Genomic DNA, 7,333 nt, shown 5'->3' on the forward strand with positions numbered 1-7,333 from the left:
TGCCTTCAGACTTAGGAGCTTAAGATTTTGAACAAATATATATAAAACATCCTTACTTCCCTTGTCCCTTTCTCCCAAAGCTACATTCACCTAACAAGACCTCAATCCAACTTTCTACCTGCTCTACACCTGAAGCCAGACCAGCTCAGTGTCCTGAAGGGAACCGCACAGCAAGCTTGGCCAGCCCACCTCAAACTTAGGACCAAACGCTCCAATGGGCTCTTGCTGTTACTGGGCAGCTGTTCTGTAATCTGCTATTACCTGTACTTTCCAACCTTATCTCTCCTCACATTTTCAATATTTCATCCTTGCCTCATGGTCATTGGATGACCTTACTTTATAACTTTGTAGACAATATAGAAGCAATTAAAAAAAATACCCCACTTCCCCTCCAGTTTCACCAATGGACCTACAGAGGTATTTAGCTGCCCACGGCTAACAGAAGCAACTACAGCCAGATATGTGAAGTTCACGTAACATGAGTAAGAAATAAACCTTCGTGTTCTGTTTGCCACTGAGATTTTGGAGTTGTTACTGCAGGACTGATGCTGAAGCTGAAACTCCAACACGTTGGCCACCTGCTGCGAAGAGCTGACTCATTTGAAAAGGACCTGATGCTGGGAAAGATTGAGGGCAGGAGGAGAAGGGAGCGACAGAGGATGAGATGGTTGGATGGCATCACCGACTCAATGGACATGAGTTTGAGTAATCTCCGGGAGCTGGTGATGGACAGGGAGGCCCGGCATGTTGCAGGCCATGGGGTCGCAAAGAGTCGGACATGACTAAGCGACTGAACTGAACTGAACTGAACTGCAGGATAACCTAAGCTGACTGATACATGTGTCGTCTTAAATATCACACAGTCTAAAAGTTGAAAATTATGTTTTATTTGGAGAGAATTTTTAGAACTTCAAGGCCAGGAGGCAGCATCTCAAGTAAGCCTGAGAGAAGTGCTCTGAGGAAGCGCTTGGGGGCCGGAAGTATGTGGAAGAGGAGCCAGCTTATATAGAAATTTTGTAACAAAGGGCAGGTAGTCTGAATGTCAAAAGATTACTGTAAATTACAGAAAACCATATATTCCAAGTTAAGGAATTTAGTGTTTTTCAATATATGGGGGAAAATGCAAGAGTCTGGGCTCACTGAAGTCATTCTTTTGAAATGCTCTCAGCTGTCTGGGGCCAGTATCCTGTGTTTTCACATCCTGAGCTTCCTTAGGGCTTACGGTGGGGAGTGGCTGAATTCTGATGGCTGCTAGATGGCAGATATTCTTTCCTTCCTGAGTTCCTTCAGGCCTCACCTGCTCACTTTTCTTCGGTGGTAGCTGCAATTGCTAACAACTGTGACATCCTTTGTTTACTGATAAGGCAGGAAAGATTCCATTTCTGAGTGTTTTCTTTTAGCTTATCAGACTAATACATACAATGAGACTTCCATGACTTTGTCATGGAAGAGTCCATAATCTAGAGTTAAAAGACTTCCATTTGAAATGTAGATCTGACACTGGATTTGTTACCTTGGAAATATCACTTGACCTCTGTACCTCATTGTCCTTGCTTGCAAATTGAAACTAATAAAATTTCATGTTTTTAAACTATGGTTACTATTTTTCTACCATAACCAATAATAACAATTACTTCTAAATTTTTGCTTTCTTATTATTGAACTCCTACCAGGCACTGGGGCCAAGCACCTTACATGGGTTTAATCTTCCCCACAGTGTCATGAAGTAGGTTTATTATCTCCATTTTACATATTTAGAGCTCAAGGCCTTGCAATGTTAAGTATTCTGGCCATGGTCACATAGAAAACAGAAGCAGACCCAGGCGACTTCCCGGGTGGTCCAGAGGTTAAGACTTTGACTACCAATGAAGGGGGCCTGGGTTCAGTTCCTGGTCAGGGAACTTGACCTTGTATGCTACAACGAAGATCCTGAATGCTACAACTAAGACCTGGTGCAGCCAAATGGATAAATAGAAATAAATATTAGAAAAAAAAAAAGAAGAGTAGACACAGGATGTTTGCTGAAGCTGGAACTATCGAACCTAGCAAGGATTTCAACTCTACACTTAGAAAGGAAAGCCCCAAAAAGAAAATTTATAAACTCCAGTGCACACACTTTAGAGATTTAATGTTTTTAAGATCCATTTTTCATAATTAGCTTACCTAACACAGTGGCACCGTGCATAGGTGAGAACTACATAACATTTGTTTCTATTTTTTAAAAAGGTTTTCTTGCTTTTGGTCACTAGATGGTGCTCAAAGTCAACAACCTCTACCAAGCTTTCCCTGTTTGGCCACAAGTCACTTCCCAGCACAGCTGTGCCAGGTATTCTGGCATTTTCACAACAGGCCTCACGCCTTCCTCACACCAGAGGGCCTGAGCTGGAAGAGCTGATCAACATCCATGGGGTTCCTGGCATCTGGAGACCTAGGCCAACACTGGGACTATATTCGGAACTCTTTCCCATAAATTTGTTAACATTTTTCCAAGCCAAATAAATTACCTTGGAAACTCCAGTTCAGAAACTTTAGAGGGCCCCAACCTAGAAATGACGTGCCTGTCCACCTCTGGCCAAGACAAATTATCACAAGTGTTACCATTTAATGCAGTGGAATAGGTATTTATTGCGCTTCCCAGGTGGTTCAGTGGTAAAGAATCTGCCTGCCGATGCAGGAGATGCAAGAGTTAAGGGTTCGATCCCTGGGTCAGGAAGATCCCCTGGAGTAGGAAATGGCAACCCACTCCAGTACTTTTGCCTGCAAAATTGCATAGACAGAGGAGCCTGGCAGGCTACAGTTCATGGGGTTGCAAGAAGTCAGACACAACAGAGCGTGCATGCATACACACAGAAGTATTTATGCAACTTAAACTTTCGAGTTTACCATTACATTAAAGATCTGACTGTACTACTCAAGCATGGCTCACTGTAGGCAAAACCCAGGAGCTTATTTAAGATGCAGAATTTCAGGATCTGCTCTGGACTCACTGGATCAGAGTCTGCATTTGAATAAGACTGGGTGATATGTGGGATCACATTTCAGTTTGAGAAGCACACAAGAGCCACTAGCCCATTTGTGGTCTTCCTATAAAAAAATTTTTTTTAAGTGTCTGCTTGCAGGCAGATGAAGCCATAAAGTTCTAAGCACAGCAGAATTTCAGTGCCCACTAGCCAGGTGCTCTTGTGCTGGGGTTTAATCTGCACATTACACAGTGAACTTGATGATTGATTTTTTGATGGTCATATTTCTGTTCTCTCTCTGCTCTCTCTCTCCTTCCCACCTTCCATTCCACATTGTCTCTTTGGTATATGTGCCAAAGATCCACCATCATATACTTGTATAATAATTGTTTAACCAGTACACAACAGCTTACCTTTAAAAGGTGTCCCTGAAAAGCACTTTTCAATTTTAAGCTCCTTGGAATATTGATGTTGCATCCATTAGCCCTGATAATCAAGAGCCAATTATATACTGAATCCTGGAATAAACATACACCCACTGACTTTCTTAGTGGTCCAGTGGCTAGGCTAAGACTCTGCATTCCCAATGTAGGAAGTCTGGGTTCAATCCCTGGTCAGGGAACTAAGAGTTTGCATGCCATAAGTAAAGATTGCATGTGCTGCAAAGAAGATCCAAGATCCCATATGCCATTACTGAGACCTGGTGTGGCCAAATAAACAAATAAATAATTTAAAAAAATAAATAAATAAAATTGTAATACAACATACACTACTTGCAAACTTACACTGCAAAAAGGATGACCGTAACTGATTATATATCCAGCTCTTCCCTGCCACATTGACATCATGTGTGTGTGCTCACTCATGTCTGACTCTTTGAGACCCTATGGACTGTAGCCCCCCAGGCTCCTCTGTCCATGGAAGTTTTCAGGCAAGAATACTGGAGTGAGTTGCCACTTTCTATTCCAGGGGATCTTCCCCAACCAGGGATCAGACCCTCATCTCTTGTGTCTCTTGCTTTGGCAGACATGTTCTTTACCTCTGAGCTACCTGGAAAGCCCCATCATGTTCACATCCACCCAATACAACTTGCGTATTTCTTCAAATGTTTTGGGGTCTTGTTGAAAAAAAATAGCAACGAAATATCCTTGATGGTCTTTGCTTTAACTCTAATCTTGTTCTTCCTAAGCCTTTTCTGTCTGATGCCCAGCGTCGGAGGAATAAGGTAAAGGCCTGGACTGGGCCAGTCTTCTCCTTGGATCATTCCAGGGGCAGTGACCTTGGTTTCATGTGCCACCAAAAGAGAGTAAAATATTACCCAAAAGAAGAAGAGTTATAGAAGGGTAAGAAGGATCTAGAGGAGCACAGGTGAAGAGGCATCGATAGATGGGGAGAGAGAAGACGGGAAGGGGCAGTGGGACGGTAGGAGGAAGGAAGAGTGAAGAAGAACTGAGAAAAAGTGCTGGTGATACAAGGTAATAATAATTAAAATTAATGATAAAAATAATATGCCCCATCTCCTGCACAATCAAAACCAGGGCCCATGACCTCTCCTCTTCACATTTCCCCAAAAACTCTCGGTTTTATCTCCCCCCTTCCCCTGCCCCCACCACCCACGCCACATTTCCACATTGCTGTGGCCACGCCTTCATCAGCCCCCAGAATTCCCACGCTTCTATGGCCACCCCACCTCACCTCAGTCTGGGAGCACTGCCAGCAGGCTCTCACTACAGGGATTTTGCATTAATCTTATCTGTGTTGAAAAAGGCTTCCCCCAAATATCTACCCGCCTCACTTCCTTCCTTAGCGTAGTTTTCTGTTCAAAATCCCTCCTCAGGTCCACCCTACGGATAACTTTACAAACACACCTCCTCCATCCACCCTTAATCCCGCTTTATTTTCCTTTTCGGCCTTTATCACCTCCTGACAATTTACACATCTATTTGTTTCATTCTCTGACTTGCTGGACCAGAATGTGAGTTCTAGGAGGCCTTGTTTTGCTCGAGATGGGACCTCCAGCACCGAGGACAGTGGCTGATGCAGAGTCAGGGGCAACAAACCTCCACACAGGTGAACAAGGGTTTGCTGCATTCTTCTGAGTCCGCTATAATCACCAACCTGTTTAACCCTCACCAGAACCCTGTGAAACCAGGGTTTGCACTGAAGAGGAGCCTAAGGCACCCAGAGAGGAGGTAACTGCCCAAGGTTTCTTTGTTTGGATTTTTCTCTGACTTGGCCTTAACCGATCTTTTTCTGGTACAGGGCAAGGGTGAGAATACTACAGCTTGCTGGCCAAATCCAGCTTGCCATCTTGTTTTTGTAAAGAAAGTTTTAGTGGAAAGCAGCCAGGTCCACTTTTTACATATTGTGTGTGACTGCTTTCTGGCTAAAATGTTAGAGTTGAGTGGTGTGACAGACACCACGCGACCCGAAAAGTATTTACTATCTGACTTTTTACAAAAAAAGTTTGCTAACCCTGGTTTTTGAAAGTAACCCATCAGGAAAACAAAGCCAAATTACTGGTCATCTGCTTGAATGTAGTGGTTCAATAACTGTGTTTGATCATGTCTTTAGGTATTCAGATGAATTGAGGGAAAAGAATTCCAACCTTGGATTTAATAAATATGTGTTCTCATCTCTGCTCTGTTCTTAATTAGTTCTGTAATCTTAGGTCATCATTTCTTGTTTCTGGATCTGTTTTCCCATAGATCTGTTATCCCACAACAATAATGTGTATGTGCTAAGTAGCTTCGGTCGTGTCCCACTCTTTGCAACTCCATGGACTATGGCTTGCCAGGCCTCTCTGTCCATGGGATTCTCCAGGCAAGTATACTGGAATACATTGTCAAGCCCTTCTCCAGAGCACTTTCCCCACCCAGGGATTGCACCCAAGTCTCTTACATCTCCTGCTTTGGCAGGCGGGTTCTTTACCACTAGTGCCACCTGGAAAGCCCAACAGTAATATGATAACAGTAATAATAGCTCTTGCTAAATGCCAGGCTCTCTTCTTGGCATTTTACTGTAAAATAATAGTGTTTGATATTTGAGTTGGGCTTTTTGTAAATATACTGACTCTACGTATGGTAGAAGTATGCTTCCACACCCACTGGAAAATAAGTATAGCTATGGATTTGCTTTGGTGAATAAAGTGTTAGAGGAAGTGGCACATGTAAGTTTGATTCAAACTTGAATAGCCTATGCACACATTTCTTCATTCTTTTTTCGTGTCTTTCTACCATGGCAACCAAAGATGTTTCAAAAAGTGGATATTATGTCAGTTGGGTATCAGAGTATGAATAATGCAGAGAAGAACCCCTGGTTTTTCCTCATAGAGCATAAGTATTTAGTACACCTGGATTTTTTTGTTTGTTTCTAAGCCACCAAGATTTGGAACTGTTTCTTACTGAAGCACCAGCTAGCCTATCCTGACTAATAACACAACCATTAAGATTCTTTTCAGGTCAAATTCTGACGTCTTAAAAACTAAACTCATTCCCTCCTCAGGGGTAGGATCTTCGTTGTTTTTGTCAAGGAAAGGTGACTTGTGTGTGTACTGTGGAGAAGGGGTGGCAGAGCATACAGGGGAGATGGACAAGGAACAGGAGGGGGACCAGGAACAGGAGGGGGACCAGGTTCTCTCTGAATGATGATGGTAGCGATCCGGATTGCCTGTTGTCATTTCAGTTGTAGTTTTAGGCAATCTTATCCCCAAATATCTGCTCCTGTGGCCACTTAAAAAATTCTATCACTGCTCATTCCTTGGGTAAGACAGTAAAAGCTCTTATTAGAAAGTGCATACATACAAATACATGCAGGTGCATTGTTTTCTGAAGGGTGGAGAGTTAAGTTATTAGCCCTCACAATAAAAGACAACGTGTTAAGTTTTATTCCCTGGAAGGCAAATGAAGGGGGCCTAAGAGAAGTATATTTTGCAAAGGAATGTGGGGAAATGTTCACACATACACATTTCCTGCAAATAGAGAACCCAAATCAGCCAGGGAGTACAACCGTTCTGGGGTTGAGGGAGAACTGAAAGAGAAAGAAGGAGGATGAGAAGGGAAGAGACACACAATTGTAATTGTCAGTCAGACCCAGGATTGACATGAGTTTTAAGATTAAGAATATGAAAGAGAGAAGTTGAGAATTTTGTTATTTTTGTCAATTCCACTTTTAAAGGTTCAGATTGGCACCAACATAGGTGAGGGGTGGGCAACAAATATTATTTGAATTGTAAGCATGCTGGGTCATCTCCATAAGCCATTTTTTTTTCCTTTCCCTTTTTCCAGCAGAATGCCATCAGTTTGCATGCTTCAGTTTATAGTACAAGGACATCTGGTGGGCACAACAGTCCTCTGGCTCATATTGGTAAACTT

Source organism: Giraffa tippelskirchi, chromosome 8, assembly GCF_054371585.1.
Source record: "Giraffa tippelskirchi isolate mGirTip1 chromosome 8, T2T-mGirTip1v1.2.pri, whole genome shotgun sequence".
Lineage (NCBI taxonomy): Eukaryota > Metazoa > Chordata > Mammalia > Artiodactyla > Giraffidae > Giraffa > Giraffa tippelskirchi.